At 38.4% G+C, this 23,128-nt stretch overlaps 1 protein-coding gene across 5 annotated transcripts in view; it reads right to left on the bottom strand.

Moving 5' to 3' along the window:
- The window catches only part of LOC131425201 (irregular chiasm C-roughest protein-like), a 402,826-nt gene extending 379,930 nt beyond the window's left edge, over positions 1-22,896 (bottom strand). For all 5 annotated transcript variants that reach the window (XM_058586873.1, XM_058586872.1, XM_058586876.1 and 2 more), the window contains exon 1: positions 21,619-22,896. The gene's annotated coding sequence lies outside the window, so the exon portion shown is untranslated. The remainder of the gene's footprint in view (positions 1-21,618) is intronic.
- Positions 22,897-23,128: the final 232 nt, after the last annotated feature.

Genomic DNA, 23,128 nt, shown 5'->3' with positions numbered 1-23,128 from the left:
TCAAACTATTGGAAGTCTAGAGAGAAACCATCGATGTCTGAATGAGTACGTAAGACAGTTCGTCAACGAATCACATACTGATTGGGATGACTGGCTGCCTTACTACGCATTTTGCTACAATACGACTCCTCACACCGATTTCCCATACACACCTTTTGAACTGATCTTTGGTAAAACAGCATCAGTACCAAACGAATTGAAAAATCCAGAATTCATAGAACCGACATATAATTACGACGAATACTACTCGGAATTGAAATACAAATTAAAAACTGCAGCCTTGAAAGCAAACCAACTCATAGACAAAATCAAAACTAAACGAAACTCAAATCAAGAAAATAAATCGAAACCCTCTTCCATTCAGATAAACGATAAGGTAATGTTAGAAAATCACAATAGAACAAAATTAGACAAAATTTACAAAGGCCCTTACATAGTAAAAAATATAGACCACCCAAATGCAATAGTAGAAAACCTAGAAACAAAGCAAACTCATACAGTCCACAAAATCAAATTGTTAAATTGTAATCATATACAATAATATTACCACATGTTATACAAAAATAAATTACAAATCTATGGAAAACACGAAATTTTACTCAAGAACAAATTTTTAAAACTATTATATTTTATATCATATTATATACCATATAATTATACACATACGATTATACAACTATACAATTATTAATTCCAAAACATTATTTTATTACTATATCCCTGTTACATTCAAAACTACCTTATTGTCATTTCTTTACATACCATTATACCACACAAATTACACTATTGACATTATACAATAACATAATAATATATAAACCCAGGAATTATAACACAGAAGAAAAACCAAAACATTGTAAAACACATTACACTTCACACAATATTGTAAGAGATTTCTTGAGACCAGACCTTAATTTTTATCAACCGAAAATGACTCCGTAAACTTCATCATTTTTTTTACGGGGAAGGTGTGGCGGAATTACAAAACCACCACGTTTTCCACGTTAAACACTCAGAACAATTGCAAAAGTACATTTCATTTCATTTCATTTCGACACAATGTAGTTACATTGTAAACGTCTTCTTGAGAATACTTTGTACGGAAATCAGCCATACATCGTAGCACATACAGCTTTATGATTTGATGCATCGGCACTTTACAAATCATAAACTTTAAATATTTTATGAGTTGGACCGATACAGCCGAAATTATGCTCGGTACCAAAAACGGTCCTCCTATCTTAAACACTTGAACTGCTTACAGCGCACAAGCAAAGTAACGCAATGAATATAAACACTTTAAACCATTGCGCCGCTGGCGTGGATTTTCCGCCTCGCGCGAAGGAAAATAAATAACTTCAATTGTTTATTAAACACTAGCCTTCTCCATATAATCATTACCAAAACTCCTTCGATATATGTAATTGTCAAGTCTCAAGACTTCTCGTCAAACTTACACGTACACAGAGAAAATTTGTACATTTTATAAAAACCAAAATGCAGAAAATAAATTAGACATTCATTCAGTAACCAAGACGGGAACTGGACTACTTCGTTAATGAAAGAAACCTGCCACAAACGGCTTGTCAACCAACACATGCGACAATCGGCGTTTAGTCCGATTTTTTTGCAATTGTACGTCCTCTAAACATAAGTAATGTAATGTATATTTTTGTATATTTATACGGTAATCAAATGAAATCTTGATCCCCAAAAAACGAAGGCTGAAGGCTCAGTAATTCATAAATATCATTTCGTTGCTTTTGCGGGTTATACCGAACAAACAGTAAGTTTTTTGCTGATTATTTCGTTAATAACTGGCGTTTATCGAATTTGAGATTGCCAAGACTCCGCCATTTTATCTTTTGCCGAGATTTCAGTAAAAAAATAAGTGTGTGCTTTAAGGTAATTACCTAGGACCATTCTTATTTTTATTCTACCTCAACGCTTTTAAACTTCATATTGAAGTTCAATTAACTATCCTTCGCAGATAACTTCAAGATATATTTTCTAGTGCAATGCCCAGAAGACACTATACATTCGGAGTCCCAAATTAGACATATTCATGAACTGGAGTCATGACAATAGAATGGTTGTAAATGCTTCGAAGTGTTCCGTTTTGTCGTTTACTTGTAAAAATGATTACCTACGACTATAGCATCTCGTATAATATACTGAAACATGAGTCTTCCATGAAAGATGTAGGAATCATTATTGATTTAAAGCTGGATATCAAAAGTGAAATCGATTATCTGATTTCTAAGGTTTTCAAGCCTTTAGGTCTCGTTTTTCAATTTACCAAGAGCTTTGTTAATGTACACCAGCTGTTGTCTGGTCAACACACTATCAAATTGATATCGATAAAATTCAGCAAATATATATGGAACCATAAGACCTTTCATTTAAACCTGGGTTTGTGAAAATCAGCTCAGCCATGTCTGATAAAAGCAAGTGAGTTACATTTTGAAGCATGTGCTTACTATGCCCGGTACGTCCAGAACCATAATCTGAGAGCCGATAAAGGCAAAATCAGTTATAATGGCCAGCAACTAAATTTAATAATTTTTTACTCAATTTAGTAGATTGTGTAAGTTTTCATTACCCTATAATTCTAGAACTGTAAGCAGTATTCTAATAAAATATGGAATATGTTTATAGCACTGTAAGACCTTTTATTTGAATCTAAGTTTGAGGAAATCGGCCTAGCCGAGAGTGAGTTCAATTTTAATGTTTGTGATCACTATTTCCGATCACTTCTGGAATTGGGAATTGATACCCATCATCATCATCTAACAGCTATAGGCCTGGGGTGTCCTTTGCTGTGTCAAGCATACGTCTCCACATAACTCGGTCCATGGCTGCTCGTCGCCAGCCACTCAAGGCACGGATGCTTCTGAGATCACCCTAAACTTGATCGATTCACCTTGCTCGCTGCGCTCCTCTTCTACTTGTACCAGTCGGATTGGATTCAAGAACCATTTTCACTGGGCTGTCGTCCGACATCCTTATGACATGCCCAGCCCATCGTAGACGTCCGATTTTAGCTGTCCGTACGATGGATGGTTCTCCTAGCAGCTGTTGCAATTCGTGTCGATCTTCGCTTTTCGAATCACACCTTCCAGGGCAATATTGAACAAGATACAAGAAAGTCCATCCCCTTGATGTAGCCCTCTCCGAGATTCGAAGGGATTCGAGAGCGTCCCAGATACTCGGACGTAGCACATCACTCTATCCATCGTTGCTTTGACCAATTGCGTCAGTTTATCCGGGAAACCGTATTCGTGTATTATTTGCCATAGCTGTTCTCGATCGATTGTGTCGTATGCCACTTTGAAGTCAATGAATAGGTGATGCGTGGGTACGTTGTATTCACGACACTTCTGGAGTACTTGTCTTATCGCGAATATGTGATCCGTAGTGGCGCGGGCTCCAGTAAATACCGCTTGGTACGGCCCTACGAATTCCTTAGCTATTGGTGATAGACGACGGCAAAGGATTTGGTAGAGTACCTTGTAGGCGGCGTTCAGCAAAGTGATTCGCGGTAATTGCAACAGTCTAGCTTATCGCCCTTTTTGTAGACGGGGCATACCACTCCATCCATCCATTCCTGCGATAGAATCTCCTCCTCCCAAATCCTAGATATCATCCAGTGCAGCGCTCTAGCCAGTACCTCTCCTCCATGTTTGAGCAGCTCGCCTGGTAACTGGTCTTTGCCCGCGGCTTTGTTGTTCCTCAGCTTGCCGATCTCCTCAATTATCTCCGTCAGATCAGATCTGTCGTCGGCTGAGCGTGCACCCAGATTGATTCCTGTATCGTTCCCTGTATCTTGTGCTTCGCCATTCAGATGCTCGTCATAGTACTGCTTCCACCTGTCGATCACCTCACGTTCGTTCGTGAGAAGGTTACCACTGGTATCTGCACATTTCGGCCTGTGGCGTGTAACCTCTTCGTGAGCGGTTCACCTTCTCATAGAGCCTCCGTGTGTCATTTTCGCGCCGTACAACTGTTCTATCGCTTCGCGATCTTGGTCTTCCTGGTGACGCTTTTTCTTCCGGAAAACCGTGTTCTGTCTGTTCTGCGCCTGTCTGTATCGTTCCTCGTTCGCTCTAGTGCAGTGTTGTAGCATTCTCGCCCTTGCTGCATTCTTCTCTTCGACCAACTGCTGACATTCGCCGTCAAACCAGTCATTTCCTTGATTCGATAACCTCGTACCTAGAACGGTTGCAGCAGTGCTACTCACGGCGGACCTTATGTTCCTCCAGCCGTCTTCAAGAGTCGCCGCGCCAAGCTGCTCTTCCGTTGGTAGCACTATTCCTCTGCAGTACGAATGCTACGTAGCTGCTCGAGATTGAGTTCCGGCGTTCCTGTGCGACGAGTATTGTGCACCGTCGATAGTTTTGAGCGCATACAAACCGCGACAAGGTAGTGGTCAGAATCAATGTTGGCACTGCGGTAAGTGCGGACTTTGATGACGTCGGAGAAGAATCGCCCGTCGATGAGAACATGGTCGATTTGATTTTCCGTATGTTGATCAGGTGATCTCCAGGTGGCTTTGTGGATATCTTTGCGGGGGAAGAAGGTGCTTCGAACTACCATTCCTGGGGAGGTTTACGCATCGTTGACCATTGTCGTTTGTTACCGCGTGCAGACTCTCCAGCCCGATCACGGGCCTGTACATTGCCTCCTGGCCTACCTGAGCATTCATGTCGCCGATGACGAGTTTTACATCCCGCCGTAGACAGCTGTCGTAGGTTCGTTCAAGCTGCGCGTAGAATGCTTCCTTCTCGTCATCGGGTCTCGTCTCATGTGGGCAGTGCACGTTGATGATGCTGTAATTGAAGAAACGGCCCTTGATCTTCAATACGCACATTCTATCACTGATTGGCTGCCACCCAATCACGCGCTGGCGCATCTTGCCCAACACTACAAATCCCGTTCCTAGAACGTTGGTTGTGCCACAGCTCTGGTAGAAGGTAGTCGCTCGATGCCCACTTTTCCACATCTTCTGTCCCGTCCAACAAAGTTCCTGCCGTGCTACGACATCGAAGCTGTGGATTTGAAGCTCATCATGCAGCATTCGGTCGTATCCTGGGAAGCCAAGCGATTTGCAGTTCCATGTGCCAAGCTTCCAATCGTAGTCCTTTGTTCGTTGCGTAGATACCCGATATAGCCAAATCGAGATTCAGTTTTGCAATGACTGAGTGGAAACATATATTGAAGAAACCATATGATTGAGAATCTCACAGAAAAGATACCTGCGTTCTTATTCAATCCGTGCATACGCGGATCAAGATGAATTTTAGAAATTTTCTTCAGGATCTTGCGTCCTTTCATTGCAAGTTTATGAAAATTGGTTTAGCTATCTCCGAAAAAAGTTAGTGGGCATGTTATTTTTTTTTTTGCACATATCATTCCATGATTCCGGAACCGTCTTATTAAAATAATATTGAGGCATTGTTTTTGAAACTACAAAACCTTTCTTTCGAATCTAAGTTTATGTTTAAGTTAAAGAAAATGCACCTAGCCGTCTCTAAGAAATCGAAGTGAGGTCCATTTCAGAGTACTTCCGGAACCGGAAACTGAAAGCCGATATAAGTAAATCAAGATTATTTATTCATCTGGTAACAAAACCTACAAATTGTAGAAATTTTTAAACCAATTGTAAGGAAATTGTTGCTATTTAAATGGTCTTTTCTCCAAGAAAACATAAATAAAATTGAAATTTTTATAATCATCACCGTGTAAATCCGGTACCGAAAGTCGAATCATGTGAAATTCAGAAATTTCTTTCTTTTGATAGTGAGTTTGCGATAATCGGTTCAGCCGTCTCCGAGAAAAGTAGGTGCACAAAAATTCAACGTACACACATCTACATACTTATACTTATATACACAAAGACATTTTGAGTACTCGGCCATCCGGGCTTTGATTCGGAAGTCGGTTTTCACAATGTCATATAACCTTTCTGTATAAGAAAGGAAGAAATTGAAACTTATTTTGTACTATAATTCTGCCACCATTCGATTGGACGCAAAGCCTACACAAACTTTCATGTTTTCAAACTGTTGGTAACTACATCCTGTGTATATGATTATGGTTTCAACGTAAATTTTCAAATAAAAATGGATGGACGCCCTGCAGAACTGTAAAATGAATTGTTCTCGTTTTAAAGATGGACGTCTTACCTCGAAACCAAGATACCACAGCAGTCAACGTCAACGATAAGCACTGTATGCGACAAGTGTTGCAATTTAGCAGCTTTTGGCAGAGATTAATTGTCCTTTGTTAGCCTGACGAATAAGCGAAGCACAGCACCAGAAATTCGAATGGAAGCTAAGGCGAAGGTAAGTTCACCGACGGAAAGTTATGGTTTTGCGGAGTTGAGATTTATATAGATTAGGGTGGATGCATCAGTAATAGTAGGGCATCAGTAGTTGCGATGAGACGGCTTCAAGCGGTGTCAGTCATTGTTTTGCAAATCGTAGCTTTCGCCATAATTAAGCCAATTTGTTCGAAACAACCTCGAGATTCTCGTTGACGAATAGCAGAAAGAAACACGTTGTCTTGACATTGTGATTCTTTACACCTTTAATAATAGGGAAGGTCCTAATAATAATAAATAGGGACAAATGGTCTCATTTGATAAAAATATAACAACAGTTTCTGTTATAAATTTTTATACGTATCTGTTCTCGTTTATAGTTCAAGTGAGATACATTATTAACTACTAGCAAAAGGAGATATAGGTTAATAGAGCAATGCTATGAACTGCTGATAACTAAGTGAGTACAAACAGTAAATAAAATTGTTTACCAAAATGAGTTAGTTTTGGCATCAGCTAACAAATCACTGAAATCACACCCGTAAAAAGTTGTCTAAATCGACCTCAAATCTTCTCCAATCGATAGTTTTTATCAGTAGACGGTCAAACAAGCTGATTTCAATTAGTATTTAAAGAATCGAAGAAAATTATTTTGAAGAATACCTCAGTATTATATAGGATAATATGATTAATATGAGAAAGGCATCATTACACCACTAGGTGGATTAATATAGGGTTTTCTGTTTCGGCTATGACTGAGCTTCACATGCACACAGCTGCATATACAGCTCAGTTATAGCTGAACCATAAAAAATGTCAAAGTCGGGTGTGTCAAGTCAGTCTAAAGCTGGTCAACTTTATGACTGTCAATTGAAATATATGTTTGCAGAAACTAAATCAAAAGAAAACAAACGCACATTCTCGTCCTCGGGTAGAAGTGATTTGTAAACCAATAGCAAACTTTATTATTGAAACCAAACTAAAACCAAATGGTAAAACTTAACATTGTTTGTTTGAAAAAAGAGTTGGAAATATCATAAATAATTATCAAATCTGCATAAAAAAATAACAGCAAACTAGAAAGTTCTGTCATTGTAATATCCAACCAATAGTGAAATATTAATTGAACACAAATTTCTCAGGGAGTTGCTGTTTCAACGTTTAGAATAGAATAATATTACAAACATTTCTTTCTAATTCTAGTCGAATTCAGAAACTGTTTATTAAATTGTTTTATATACGAAGAAGAAACTGTTAGATCAGGTGTGGTTAATACAATTCTGCAATTTTTCGACATCTTGTGCCCAGAAGAAAACGCAGGTGTCAATCTAATAACAAACAACCTTGGTGGAATGGATAGCTGCGTAACCCCAGGAATCGTCTTAGGAAGGCTGGCAAACTATTTTTCCGGACAAAAAATGATAAATGATAAATTGCTCGTTCGTGATTTGGAATACCAATTTGAATCATTGAACGCATCGTGTTTTCGGCTGTACGTTTCACGGATGGAGATCAATTTGAAGGCTGGCGCGAAACAATTTTGGTCTTATCAGCGAAATAAAACTTTTTCCTATGGAATTCTACTATCGTCACAAATCTTCGTCGACTGTTTCGGATTCAGCCAACCTATTCTCGTCATTCTTTCAAAGCGTGCTAAGTAATAACTCACCGCCTTTGTCAAAATCGTACCTGAGTAGTTTGCCGACGTATTCCTTGAGTATACCTGCTACTGCTTTTACTGAACGCGAGGTGTACAACAATCTACGACATGTCGATGGGTCGAAACGGGTTACCTCCGTCGTTCTTGAAGGAATGTTCTTCTGCTTTGGCTTTACCTGCATCTCTGGTTTTCAACCGCTCGCTTGCTGAGCACTATTTTCCAGCAAAGTGGAAAAAAGCTTTAATAGTTCCTTTTCACAAAACTGGAAACGTGCACGACGTCACCAATTAACAGTTCGGCTGAAAAGTTCGTATCGTTTAATAGAAACACACATTTTTTTGCCAAAATTCGTTTTTATTATTCAACATAATTGCCATCAGAGGCGATACAGCGATTATAGCGATCTTCCAACTTTTCGATACCATTTTTATAGTACGATTTGTCCTTTGCCTCAAAATAGGCCTCAGTTTCAGCAATTACCTCTTCATTGCTTCTCAATTTTTCACCAGCGAGCATTCTCTTGAGGTCTGAGAACAGGAAAAAGTCTCTGGGGGCCAAATCTGGAGAATACGGTGGATGAGGGAGCAATTCGAAGCCCAATTCGTTCAATTTCAGATCATCAATTCGTTGTTGTATTTGATCGATTGTGAGCTCACGCGGCACCCGTTTTGCACAAAGCTTTCTCATATCCAAATATTCGTGAATAATATGTCCAACACGTTCCTTTGGTATCTTTAGGGTGTCAGCTATTTCGATCAACTTCACTTTACGGTCATTGAAAATCATTTTGTGGATTTTTTTCACGTTTTCATCGGTAACAGCCTCTTTTGGACGTCCACTGCGTTCATCGTCTTCGGTGCTCATATGACCAGTACGAAATTTTGCAAACCACTTACGAATTGTTGCTTCGCCCGGTGCAGAGTCTGGATAACACTCATCAAGCCATTTTTTGGTATCGGCGGCACTTTTTTTCATCAAAAAGTAGTGTTTCATCAACACACGAAATTCCTTTTTTTCCATTTTTTTCACAATAACAAAAGTAGCTTCACTCAAAATGCAATATCTCACAAACTAATAATCAGACAGCTGTCAAATTTATACACGTATCTTTTGAAGGTTGGTACTAACTGAAGTGGCGCCCTCTCATAGAAACGATACAAACTTTTCAGCCGATCTGTTATAAAGGAATTTCTATTCTAAGCAGTTTACCAAAAGTATTCGAACGTATGGTGTTGGATGTTCTTTACCCATCAGTAAAGCACATTATCGCCACTGACCAGCATGGGTTTGTCAAAATGCGGTCTACTACCACCAACTTAAGGAGCTACGTTTCTTTATTGATTGACAAACTTGAGAAACGACAACAAATCGCTGCGGTGTATTTTGATTTTTCAAAAGCATTCGACCGTGTTGCTCATCAGTTCGCTGTGAAAAAATTGAGGCGTAGTGGATTCTCAGATTGGTTAATCAATTGGACTCTGTCATATCTCACGGATCGTAATGCCTCCGTACGAATCGGATCTGCACGCTCGGATTCATTTCGCGTTGCTTCAGGTGTACCGCAAGGGAGCCATCTCGGATCACTTCTTTTCGTGTTATTCGTAAACTATCTTTACAGTGAATTGTCGTCATTCAAAGTAATGTATGCTGACCAGAGCTTAAAATTGTCACCCATTCTCAATGAAAGAAACCATTCTAGCAGTCTCATTTTCAATGTTTTACTGTCTCATTCGTAAATGACCGACACCAGAACAAACGAAGAGAGACGAAGCATTTCCGTTTCTCATCGAAAAAATGAGAGAGCATAATTGCCAACGTCACTCTTTCCTCTGTGACAAGACGAAACCAAACTAACGTCTTCAGGTAGCAACAGCAGAATTTCAATTCTCATTCTTTCATCGATGTATTGAAAATATGTGACGCTTGGCTATAAAAAGTCACTAAAATATGGCAAATCGAAGTAATTTCATCCCAGAACTTCTTTGGAAACCAAAACTACTACAAATTCGAGTGTTGGTACACTTAAAACTTATTGTGAAATTTTTTTCTGTCGTTTTCAATTATCACAGCTTTGGTTGAATATCGACACTGCATACTATGGGATTTTCACTGAAAACTGCAAATGACTGAAAGGACAAATGAAAGAAAAAACACAATTTTGAAACTACTGTCCCACTTATGTCATTGACTGGACATGGATTTCGTTCTCATAGTTTGCAAGCGAAGCTGAGAGTGACAGTAATTTCTTGTCATTTTCGTCTATTTTTCAGTCAATGAAAATGACTTTTATTTGCTCTGATGCTGACGATCTCAAAATGTATCATTACAAGCCTTGTGGATTGCTGTGCTCCACAAATGGATATTGAACGAATCCTGGATTGGTGTGACAGAAACAGCATGACAGTAAACGTCAAGAAATGTAATGTGATAACTCTATCACGGGCACAGTCTCCATCTATATTTGATGGTTTCAGTTGAGCGAGTTTCGTCTATTTTAGACTTGGGCATCATTCTCGATGGCAAGATTCGTTTAATCTAACAGTTTTCATTCGTTACTGCGAAGGCCTATGCAGTTTTGGTACTATTCAAACGAAACACTCAAAACTTCAACGACGTGTATTGCCTCAAGACAGTTTACATCGCACTAGTACGCTGTATTCTGGAGTATGGAGTTACAATTTAGGCTCCGTATCACAGTGTTCACATCGATCGGATCGGAAGGATGCAGAAGTGCTTCGTCCGATTCATACTTCGAAGACTACCTCGTCCTCAACTACCTCATTACGAGAATATCTGTGCTCTCATCAACCTACCTACTTTGCCAAACAGACGAGTACTCCTTCAAAAACACTTCGTCTTCGACCTACTAAATGATAACATCTATAGCCTCATACTACTAGAAAGAATTAATTTTAACGTTCCGGGAAGATCATTGCGAAGAACAGAATTTCTTCGTCGCACACAGTATGGCCAGAACAACCCAATGGATGTTTGTTGTCATCGTTTCAATAGCGTGTATGATTTATTTGATTTTAATATGAGCAAAGACACATTTAAATCGAAAATAATATTTTTAAGTTAGCAGAAGTGTGTAGTTATAAAGTAGAAATCTGTGTGATAGGTCACCTCTACTCGAAGACATTAAAGAATAAAGGACAATTGGAATATCTCATCAATAACAAAATGAGTTGCAATAACTAATATTGTTGTCAAACAGATATTATACTATCTCTTGATTTCTTTATTTGAATACATTGGGTCCACAATTTACGCGTATAAAGTTTTTTCAATTTCATTCGATTTTAGTGTGAATAACACAAAAACTCTAACATAAACGCAGTTCCTTGTGCTGTGCTGGTCTTAAAGCCCAAACTTTATACGACCCAGAGCATCTAAATAATCCTCTTAATTGTGAGTAGAGTACCGAGTATAGACCGTGATCAAAAAGTACGTTGTTGCATTTTTTTATGCGGGTATATCTTGAGGTCTGAACTTCAGGTAATTTTTGGATAATCTAGAATATTCACAATAAGCATATGATTAGCATGTGGTATCACAGAGATAACCCTAGTACAAGGATCTTAATAGTTCACTTGGTTAGGCTGGTAGATCTTAAGACCCACACACCAAGTAGTTTTTGGATGAATAAGCACTACCTCATAACTCATCACAATGATCTAATTAATTGAATGTGATACCACGAGTACGGACCATAAAAAAACTCACTAATATCATTGGTTTCGTTCGTAAACCTCAAGGTCTATATTCCAAGGATGTTTTGGATGGACAAGACATTACCACATTATGTTAATTTGCTGGATATTGTACTATGAGAACATACCGCATACAAACATTACGCAAAAGTCACCAGTCACGCGGTCATATATTGAGAAATTCTTGGATGCTCCCGATATTACCTAGATTCTATAAAACCAAACAATTATGTAATGTACATTTTATAAAATTCAATTTACTGAAGCATGTTAAATTGTTTTGTATACGCATAAATTGAAATTTCCATCATCATGCAAAAACTTTTCTTACGGGATCGTCGTGTAAATTAAATAAAAAATTGAATTATTTCAAATAAAACGCGTAAATTAAGTTCGCGTAAATTGAGGTTTTAGTGTATCAAGGAAATATCAAGTATTGCAGTGACAACTCAGAAATGACATGTCTTCACATGATGCTTAAAATTTCTGTTACTTTGTCTGCCATTTACATCTATGAGGAACAAGAAGAAGTGAATATGCTGACGAAGAAAGCGAAGATCAACAAAGTAGAAGTTTAGTTTAGATAAAATTCGTTTGTGATATCGGAGAGCATCGGTTACAAGACGAAAGTGGCGTTGGTTAGCGTCCGTAAAGCCGTTAGGCAGTTCGAAATACATGCTGGAAGACACGCCATTTTGTCGAAACATGTTCTGTAACATCTGGGAGTAATGATTGACGATTGTCTGAATTTCGGTATTGAAGCACGGAGTCTTATCCTGGGATGCAGCAGTTGGACCAGACCATGTGATCTTCGACTGTACCAGGATTGCGGAAGTTCATAGGGGACTGCCGGGCTTAGGGGTGGATAACATAAATGTGTCGAAAAGGTGATGTAAACAAAAGGGATAACGCAAATACTTTCAGATCTCAGACCTGGTTTAGCGTACTTCGTCAGGGAATTCTCCGTCAGTGTAGTATAGATCCAACATCGGGGTCGAGTAGGTCGCGTCGTAGCACCAATCAGACAATCCGAAGCCAAGACCGCCGGGAATCGTCAGACCCAACTGGTGAAGCTAGAAGTGGAACCCAAATAGAAATTAAGACCGAGAGGTGTTTGAGCACAGTCCTCCCTCCGAAATAGTCTTTTGAATAATCCCGTGGGTATCAAGATAAGAACGAGTACGAAATGTGCTTAGTGGATAGGCATGATATGGACGTGATTGACGAGTTCGTGTATTTGTGCTCACTGATGACCGCCGATAATGATATCAGCAGAGAAATTCAGAGGCGTATTTTAGCTGGAAATCGTGCGTGCTTTGGATTATCCTTTGATCAAGTAAAGTATCATAAGACCGGATGTTCTCAATGATCATGAGATCTGTACTATGTTGGCAGTGGATGAACGCGCCCTTAATGTTTTCGGAAGAAAGTTGCTGTGAACCATCAAAGCGAAACTATTGCCGGCAACATTCATGCGACACTCGTTCATGACTGTACAGGCGACATTCATTATATGACGTATAGAAGTTTCCATGCCCGCGACATGAAAAATTGTCAGCAGCTACCTGCACTTATACTCGGGACCTGGATTCTGTAATTGAGCTATGAACCTAATTTCTGTAACTGAATTTTAGAACCGAATTGAATCGGTATTTGAAGATATGCATTGGACTATGATAGATTCTGGAGCTGAATTTCGTATAATACATTGGCTAAAACATCTTGCTTAGTAAACGACTCTGGCTGGGATGAGAATAGAATGATATGTTGCTTACTACACTAAAAACATGATCCTTGAAAGAAAAACACAGCTACGCGTCAAGAGTTTTGATGTTCACTGATTTTTTTTGTAGATTAAGGTGAGCTTAATTCATCCGCGTCCTTTATCAAGTTTTTATGACGATTCGTTAGCAGCACTATTATTGGAGATGTTTCGGGAATACAACTATTTTTTTTTACTATTTTTCTCAACCTAGTTTCAAATGTATATTTTAAATTGTTTGTAGAATGATTTGCTGTAAGGGAACACGCATCCGCCGGTTGATGCTAATCGAGCTCACTTTACTTCGTTCTGAACAAATTGTTTTGATTATATGTTCAGTGTTAATATGATTAACAAGGGACTGGTTAAGCTTATTTTGCGAGAAAACACGCATCATATAGTCTGAGTTGATTTGAATATGATATCTTGTAAAAAAATTATGTTCGGTCCAAATATGTTTGTTCAATGTGCGAATATTTCCACGAACCGGTGAGATAACTGTAGTTCTCTATAACTAGGTTTCATATAATACCTTGATCAAAAAGTTCCCGGAATCACCACCGTGTGGCGCTCTCAGTCACCCGATCAGATTTATTTTAGGTTGCAACATTTGTCATTGATATTCTATCAAATTTTCAGCTCGATACCTAGACATTTGTAAAAGCTACGCTGTATTGACTACATCTGCGATTTTGCGTACTAAACAGATGCATCGTTTAGTATGGTGTTAAAAACTAAATGGCTATCGATATTAGACCGTATGAATATGAGTACAATCGAGCTACGCTGGTCGTGAAAAGTGTAATTTTGGTAGGATTCTTAAAATGATTCAATGTTTTGCTCAAACAACCATGCGTCTCCTCTGGGAAATTTAAAGGTGAACTCAGTCCCATCTTCAGATTATTCGATTATGACGATAATAACTAAAAGTTAAGGAACAAATAATGAACAATAAATTTTAGAATACAAGATTGAAAACAAACCATAAGACAAATGAAAATTTTAAAAAGCCTTATCTAATCTACTGTGGAATTGTATAACTAATTGGTTCACAATAAAAACGGGTGGAATTTTTGTATAAAGATGATGACAAAGATAAGCAAATAGGCGACCTTGAGACTTGAAGTTGGATGTAATTGGACGATGACGAAAACAAAACAACTATAGATCATCCAGATGAAAACACAATCCAAGGGCTGTGAACTGGGTCGGAAATTTCTGAGAGTACCTATATAAATAAATCGATCCTTGCTTGCCGAGAAATGTAACTGACGAGTCATTATTATACAGAAAACTTTCACTTCATCATAGTGCACACCCACACTCAGCTTGTCAGCAATAGGAAGAGTAGCAAGCAGAACATGAAAATTTAACATTGGTGGAAGTGCTGACATTACCACCGCAACAGATTCACTTTGTGTTCGTCTTCACTCTACATACACTTTGACGTTTCCTTCCGTCTTGTAGCAAAGAAGGTCACATGACGGAGGTGTAAACCACGCTCACCCTAATAACAAGAACACTGGAACAGTCAGTCAATAGAGAATTTCTCTTGGTTAGTCAAAGATATGCGGCATAGCTCACATCGTTGACAGACGGTGAAGGGCCTGCGGCTTTTCCCTAAGTGACGCGGTGTTGGAAATTAATTATTAATAATTAGAGGAAAATTAGTAGCTAAACAACGTCAGTTCGACGCGGAATACCGTTGGGGTAGTCGAATACCATCAAAGCATTCCAAGAATGATGAAGGCGGCTTGAACCGTCAGTTGACGCGGGGTGGCAGCTGATAATAGCTTTTATTCAAACATAACCTGGAGGCGAAGCAACTACACAATCGTTCCGTGTCCTTGGTGACTGGCGTGCGGGTGGTAGAAGGATGATTAAGCGAAAGGTGCTGCTCTCCTGGGTAAAGCTTCACCACTAGACTTCTACTCACCGGTGCACGATGTCTAGCTTCTGCCCCATCTATTCGAAGTTAGTTTTTCCCTTCAACGGAGAATGATTTACCGCCGTTTGTGTTGAAGCAACAGCGAAAGAACTAGCTGTCAGGACGAAGGTGTTGCTCGGAAAAGGTGCAACGTTCTTCCTGGATTGGATCGATTTTTCTCGCAGCTTTTTTGTGTGTTTGATTGATTAGTGCTGGCATTCGATTGGCACGCTAGGAATATTTATTTTTTCTAGTTTATAAATGTACACGTTGGAACAGCGAACAAGAACGGTAGACAGAAGGAATTAGTCATTCGGTTGCAACAATGTATAGGGTATCTATCAAATTTACCGCATCCTATATTATTTGTACTGGAATGAAACTAACTGATACATTTAGTTTTTTTTTAATTTTGAAAGTGCCCTGCAAGTTCAAGTAAAACATTGGGCTTGTAAATTAATGTTAAAAATGCAAACATATATGGCAACGTCGTTTCAGTAGTTCAATAGCATACTATTTAAAAAATGGTTAGAATCGACCTATGTTTTCATCCACCAATCCCAGTTGTACAAAATGACGTCAACTTCTTGTTCGTAGTATGAAGAGAAATCTATAAATATATGCTGCACAATATTTCTTTGCCTAGTTGATGCTTACCTGTTAATGAAACAAGTAGCTCGTCCAGTGAGCTGATGACTGCACGGAGAACCCTTCGATCATAAAATTGCGATATCGCAGTTTTTGATTTTTGCGACAGTTGATTTAACTAATTTCTTTTTGATTCAACCAATATGGTTTTTGATTTGCATATATTGAAGTAGTTAAAAAATATGTTGTTTTGAATGCTGTCAAATGCCGGAGACAGTTGAAAGCAAAACAATAATCGCAATGCAAAATCAACAACTTTTTTAGTTGAAATCTGTTCGCGTCGCTTCAAAATGTCAATGAAAACAACATCGATGGTTAAAGCGTTTGGTGAAATTGTGTTCATTCGATTTGAGAAATTTATGATAAGAAGTGTTTATCCTATTATTAATTAACCTTGTTTAAGATAAAAAAGATTTGGTGACAAATTAGAAAATGATCATCTCGTAATGTTTCAGGTATGCGCAAAAATTTTATGCTTCAAATTCGATCATTGATTTACTTCCAGCAGACTGTTTTACTTCCAGCTGTTTGATACCGACGATTATGTTCATGCATTAGCAATAAAACGCTTTTTGACATGAATTCAATTTATAAAAGTAACAGGAGCGAAGGGTTTCAAACGCACAGAACGCGCTGCGATTGAATGGCGCGTTTGAATTGCCGTCGCAAAATTCCAATTCCCAGCGGTTGATGCACCAAAGCTCATATAAATTGACTAAAATTATCAGTGCATAACTTTAGTTCAACCGTTTGAAGGCATCATTTTAGGTAAATTTAATAATTTCGCTAATTTACTCGCCCCTCCGGGCACTTTTGCTGATTAAAAACGTTTTTCTACATCAATCATTTCCGATCGAATCAGAAGTATTTTTTTTAGAATTTAGATCTTTACTGATCTCAAAACAAACAAACAAATAAAACCGATTTATTTTTCAACTAACAGAATTTTGTTTCAATAACAACACCAGTTATTTCAACTAAAATATTTGTTGAAATTGAAAGGTATGTGTCCTAACTAATTGACAGCATTTTTTTTTTTTTAAACAGTTGAATTAGTTGTTTCAACCATCGTTTCTGCTAATCGAAAAACAAAAATGACAGTTTAGTTGAAACAACAATCGATTAGTTGTACCAAATTTTAACCAATCGAATTCAGAAAAACAACTAACATTTTGGTTGTTTCACGATCGCGAGGGGTTCCGTGTGGATTGTATGTGCGTTCACTTGCTGGATTGTCGCTTTTGCATTATGTGTTGGTGAAATTTCTTGTTGTCTGCGCAACACCGTGTTCGCTTGAGTATCTTACATATCATCTAGCTATTGAAGAACTGAATCAGGTTACCGGTTACCGATTCTTTTGAAATATCCCATGTATTTAACAAATTTTTGGTCGATTCTGCCATTAAAAATGCCTTACACTTCACTTCCCGAGACTGGGTGTCAATTTAAAACATGCAAAACTAATTGCGTAACATTTTTCTGCCATAATTTTGAACGCTTATAACTCAGTCATTTGTTGATGGATTTATATAATTCGACAACCAATCGATTCGGAAACATTTAACTTAAACTTATGAGATAACGTCATTTGAATATTTCAATTGCATACCATTGAAAAATTGGTTTAAATTTAGTATTTTATTTTGGTTCTCTGATAACTATCAGGCCAATTTAGAATTATCGGATCTAATTGACAGCGCTTGTTCCTCGATGATTTGTTACTAGATTTTCCTCATTCAAATGATTCCAAAGCTTCAATATTGTAAGCTTAAAAATGTTATAATTTGTCAACAGATCGGTTTGCATACTTAAATCTTCATTCCCATACGAACAAAATGGTGGCGCGAAAATGGATTCAGTATAAGGTTGTGTTATGATAGACACTTCTTATTCATTATATAAATACTGCCAGTAAGACATACTTGCTGACTGCAGATTTTTTTTCAGATTGACTGACTTTTACAACCCTATCTGAAGATATTTGAATTTTTTATCTGGCATCTCTGATACCAAGCAATAATTGATGCTACTGAGTTTTCTTACTAATCAGACTGCACATATTCGAGTTTCGACCAGCATGGATTCTAAGTGTACCACTAGCCATGCAAAGCAAAGCAAAGTCCTGGCATTACATTCCTTTTGTGGAATTTGGCCTTTCTGTTTCAACAGACTTCGCAGCCGACTCTTAGTGTACAAAATCATTGCATGGCTAGTACTATGGATCCTACTGACACTAAGAATCCTTCCAGGTCTGGGCTCGAACATACGACAACTGGCTTGTAAGACCAGCGCCCTATGCATTAAACCACCAACCCATGCCATGCCATGTAGTTGTCCTATATAATATCTTACAACAACGCGAAATATAAACTGTTGAAACTATTTCACGTTTTTCAGTACCACTTTGATCTAGCATAGTAAAGCGTAACTGTTTCATCTAATTAACGCAAATATTCGCAAAACTCCCGTTGATAAAAAGTCAATAGCTTTGAAACCAGAATAATTTTCTATCAGAGTGTTAATGTTTTGTAGTCTATCGCTGCAGACTCTGCAATTGTGCAGACTTTTTACAGGTCTTTGAAACTTTTACATACCGTCGTCGAATTTACAGACTTTTGAAATTGCGTCAGGTTTCTTGTTTGGTTTTTCTCGTCATACTTTTGAAATTTCACACTTGCATTAGCGTGCAAACGTGAAAAATTTAACTGGCATCTCTGCCCAGGAGTTGGACAGTTGTTTTGACCCCTTCACTGCCTGTTGTACTGAAGTTTACAGAATTTTTATATCAAGAATTACAATGAATAGAGAAATAAATCGTCTGGTGGATTAAAGGCAATTGCATATTTGAAAGGTAATATTCTCTAGCAACAAGAATTATTCGTTTGTTCAATAAAAGCATCAACAAGTATACAAAGTATCATTGTATAATTATTCTGGTTATAAAAACAATTGTCATTTAACGGTCAATTTAAATATATATTTTTCTGGTTTGTGGTTTCAAAGGAGTTGACACTTCATGTTCGCACGTCTTCCAACACAGTCGAAAAATTGCTTACGGTCGAGATGACAGAAACAAAGACAATACGGTATAGTGAACAATAGAGCGTACGAAATGGACAAATATGATTTAACGAAGCCTGAAGCTGGGCCTACAAGACCAAATTCATTTTGTATTGATTTCAAGCGTTGCAAAGTTAGAGCAGCAGTAAATCAAATTGAAATCGAATTGCATCTAGACGCTAATAATGTACCTGAGATTCAATTCAACAAGGCGTCTAACTGTATGTACATTATGTTCAAACGTGAAAGTGATGCAATTATATTCGCTTCAGTTAACAACGAGGTGCACAGCATTGAGTGTGACAATATTAAATACAAAATCCTTGTGTACACGATGAACAATGTCATTGAAGTACGCGTGCATGACCTTCATCCGCAGGCCAGTAATAAGTTCGTTCGGGAAAATATGTCGCACTACTGTGAACTTTTTTCAATCGAAACAGAAGTTTGCTAGGGGTACGCAACTACGTAAGGCGATTCCATCTTACATCATTTGCGATCAAGGTGGGATACACCGTGTAAGACGCTGATTACTTATGAAAATCTGCTGGTTACATGTCAGTACCCTGCACACTACTGCAAACCTTGCACTGAAACTGCGAAAAAGACATCTTCAACGAAAAACAAGGACAACCGATCAGTAATGGTTACTAGTGAATCCATACCTCTGCTTCAAAACTGCTTTCAGCATCCATAAACTGCAATCAATATACAACAATATACAATTACCAACGAGCTCGAGACTACGACAACCAATAAAAAACGAAAAGAAAACGGAAACCACACATCGACGATGAAGCAATGAATGAGATGAGATGAGCCACGGACAAAATGACCTTCGATTCTCACTAAATGCAAATGGAAACTACTCTCCCCTTAGAGAAAGGATGACGCGAAAAGGCCTGAATAAAAATTTTGATTGAAAAATAAGATGGTAAAAAAGGCGGGTGGGTAATGTCAGAGACATAACTGGATGTCGTGAATACGAAAACAACTGACATGTTCCTTAACACTTCCGAATATCAACTAGTTGATCAATTGTATGAATTATGCAAGCATTCCCCTTCGCACATTTTTCGCAAAAACAAAGAAGGCTTCACTTTTTGTTGAGAGGCTTGTTTTTACCTGATTTCGTTTGTAGCTTTTTCACTAATGGGCGGTCCTAACGGCTATAAAAAAAGCCGCATTCAGAATTTTAATGTTGATTATTTCATTTCAGATTTGCATAATTTATTGAAACAAACTATCAATATGCTGAAGGGACTCGTTTCTAGCATTCAGAAAGGTCAAATTGCGTAATTCTCTACGACATTAAACTCTGGAACATTTTTCGCAAATACAAAGAAGGCTTCACTTGATCTCGTTTACTGTGAGTTTCACACAGCGAAATGTGCACAAATCTAACCAAACTGTTCTAGATTTGCAGTAAACTGAGGATATTTCCCTACGATTTGCGAACAACAAATCCTAATAGTTCTTTAGAAAACTTTTAGAGCCATTAGAACGGCTGATTTTGTGCAATGCTCTCCACCGTTGTTTTTTCACCAATGCTAATGACGCAGCTGTGACGTAATCGCTCTTGTCGAAAGCGAAACTAGCTGTGCAGACGACACAAAACACATCTGCTCGCAGTGGCGATAGAATCCAAACTGATTGAATTTTTGTTAAGAGATTTCCTTTTATGTGATTTCGTTTGTAGCTTTTTCACTAATGGGCGGTCCTAACGGCTATAAAAATAGCCGCATACAGAATTTTGCATAATTCATTGAAAGAAACTATCAATATGTTGTAGGGATTCGTTTCTAGCATTCACAAGGACCAAATTGAGGAACTCACTGCGATATTCACCACTTTTCGGAACATTTTTCCCGGACGATTTGTTGTACAGCAGCAGATATTTTGTTCTCTTCCTTAGAACGCGTTCTGATTGGCTGGTGTTGACATGGATCAAATGAGACAGGTTTTTCAATAGTGTACTATTGAAATACTTCAATGCTTTTGCTATACACGTTTAAATTGAAAAATTTCGATTCTATTGGTAGTTAGATTATATAAATCCTTTCACAGATCACTGAGCTATGAGCTTTAAAAATACGAGAAAGGCAAACGCGCCTTATGAATTATCCTCTTTGATACTCGTTTATACCAAACATTTCAGAAAAGTTTATTTTTGAATTATTTGAGACTATGTCACAAAACTGAAAATTTTATCATAAAATTGTGATCATATTTCCGATGGCATGTCGCAAGAATTATGTTGATTCATTAGATACAACAATAGATATTCACGATCAAAAACTTATCACTCTCTCAGAGGGTAAATTTTGAAAAGGCACCCCATAGTAAAGTAAGTCGTATTCACGACAAAATAAAGGTAAAATACTATTTTCTAAATAGTATAAAATTGAGGTCCAAAAATGCATTTGTGTCATTTAATCCCGCTTGGAATTGAAAGCTTAATTGTATTCAGCAACTAATCATCGAATTTAACTGGAACTTAAAGTTTTCATGTTATAAAGATCTTACCTCAATGTAGCAATTCACGATATATTTCCGTTGCAAATTCCATTACCCACACCCTTCATAATTTTCTCTATTTCATATCCCGCACGATTCATCTATCCACTTGAATCACATAATAACTTCTGCACACTACGCACGTGAATAATTGCCACCCACTGATGAGATACGAATCTTCTCTTCCGTCTGTTCAATCTTGTCATACAATCAGCATAATGAACCAGGAAAACAATCGATTTCGTTAGGACGATGTCACCACTCCTGTAGAAGGAGATTCAAGGGAAACAGCAATTAGCCTCCCCCTGGCTCCGTTTCCTACAAGGTTGATCCACTATCCACATAAAGGACGGCTTCCGTATGATGAGCACAACATACTATACATCGCACGAACACACATACACACCAATGAGCCACCAGATACGCACATGTGGTCTCGTTACATGGTTCCCTATCATCATTTAGTGCAATGTGTCGGTCGTAGTTTGTCTGGTCCGTTGCCTCTCGTTCACTAGCTGGTCACAACATTAGCTGGGAGAGGGGTTCTTCTTACAAGCAACGGGGTTCGGAAAAAAAGTTACAAAGACCGTTTAATAATTAATTATACTGCATCCAGTGTGCTCCCATGAGTCCTCTATTCCTTAGCTCCCCTGCGACGTACACTGCAGTGCCAAGTGGTGTGGATTATTTTATGTTCGTACAACACATACTGCAGGTTGGTTAACTTTATCCTTTGAAAATGTTAGTCGATTCTTCTACTGAAACGTACTGTCGCGTTGTTACAGTAAACCATACAAACTCAACTTTCACAGACTTTGTTTTGAGTTAAAGTCTGACCCACTGAAATGACGACAGGAAAACTTTTTTCACAGAGAATTGACAGCAACAGAACTTCTTTGCACCGAGCAATTTATTTATTTCGCTTATCATACAACGGTGCAAGTTCTGAAAGTTGGACGTTGAACTTTAGCAAAAAGCAGTAGAAAAAACTTGACGTTCGGGGGAAATCGATTGACGCTAACAACCACGCGCGACGACCGAGGCTCACGAGATTGGGACCCAACATGAAAACACAAAGCACTTCGTTCCCTGAGCGATGTCCCCGTCTAGTTATTCTACTACAAGTCCTGTCAGTCCGGTCACCGGGTACGAGCGAAAATTCATTGCATCGACAGTTGTATGCTAACTAAATTATGCTCTAGATTTTGAACTGCGTCAACCCCACGTTTTTGGGTGAAGCCTTCGGCAATCGAAGAGCTGAGCTGCTCGTGGTCCGTCATCCAGCTAGTCAGTCGGAATAATCTCTGGGCATAGAGCTGCGGAAATCAAACGTTCGTGTCTGACTAGCTACCATCGCAGCACACGAACCGAGTCAGAATCGAAGTTGCGCGTGCCTCGAAATTCACGAACACAGACTCACTTTTAGCCAGCCAGTTGTTGGAGCTGCCACAACAGAGGAAAGCAGCCGGTTGGGTAGCAGACAGATTGCTGCAGTCAGCTACTGAAACAGTTAGTGACG

Source organism: Malaya genurostris, chromosome 1 (genome assembly GCF_030247185.1).
Source record: "Malaya genurostris strain Urasoe2022 chromosome 1, Malgen_1.1, whole genome shotgun sequence".
NCBI lineage: Eukaryota > Metazoa > Arthropoda > Insecta > Diptera > Culicidae > Malaya > Malaya genurostris.
This window is presented reverse-complemented; position numbering and strand designations above follow the sequence as displayed.